We start from the raw sequence: 884 nt of genomic DNA on the forward strand, positions 1-884 counted from the left end.
AGTACAAAGGGCCCGAATTTGAGGCCTAAGTACGCGCGGTCCACCCTCCTATCGTATTCCAGAATCCAGATGGTGTTAGAATCAACGTAACGAGGCTGGTGCCTGTCAGCTGTTAGTTTTCGCGGTCGTAAAAAGAATAAAAGTTTGTGGAAAGTGTTAAAAACGGTTTGTTCGTATTCAGAAAAAGTTAGTTCATCTCTGAGTAAACAAAGTAGCGGTCCGACAGTTATCTACTGCTCAAGCAGTCACCGACATTTTTTTATTTATCAAGCCAGTCATTGAGATCGGTTTAATAAAGAAATAGTGAAGTTTCCTGAAGCTGTCAGCGAGTGCTTTTGTGGAGTTAAATGCATCAGAATATCGCAAAACTTGTACGACCAGATTATTTGGATTATTGCGAAAGAAAGTAATTTTAAGATTTTTTAATTTTTAATAATCGCCGCATGCATGCGGGGTAAATTATGTCCAAACAACTTTCTTTCATGGATTTTGTTTTATTTTTGTTTCATACGTTTCGGAATAAATGTTTGTCATTGTTAACAATGAATTGTGTGTTTACTAGAATCCTTTGTGGGACCCGGATAGTTTTTTTTTTCTATTAATGTTGATCATTTGATACTTTATGTTTAGTGCGAGGGTTGCTAGGACATGTCCTGTTTCATAATAATAATAATAATAATAATAATAATAATAATAATAATAATAATTATATTTATTATTATATATATTATATATAATTATACTTAGGTCGGATTACACAATACATACAAGGAACTCGTTCTTCAAAACTAACACGACAAGTACAACACATAACTAAATATTCCAATCCAAAATATAGTGACGTCCCGTCTAGTGCTGTAGCGAGTGATAAGTTATCAGCTAAC

General features: G+C 33.8%; 1 protein-coding gene across 1 annotated transcript in view; it reads left to right on the forward strand.

Moving 5' to 3' along the window:
- LOC116175428 (nardilysin-like) overlaps nucleotides 1-884 on the forward strand; it is a 10,378-nt gene that overhangs the window by 5,054 nt on the left and 4,440 nt on the right. The gene's annotated exons all lie outside the window — the stretch shown is intronic.

The sequence above is a fragment of the Photinus pyralis genome, unplaced genomic scaffold (genome assembly GCF_008802855.1).
Source record: "Photinus pyralis isolate 1611_PpyrPB1 unplaced genomic scaffold, Ppyr1.3 Ppyr1.4_LG7, whole genome shotgun sequence".
In the NCBI taxonomy this organism is placed as follows: Eukaryota; Metazoa; Arthropoda; class Insecta; order Coleoptera; family Lampyridae; genus Photinus; species Photinus pyralis.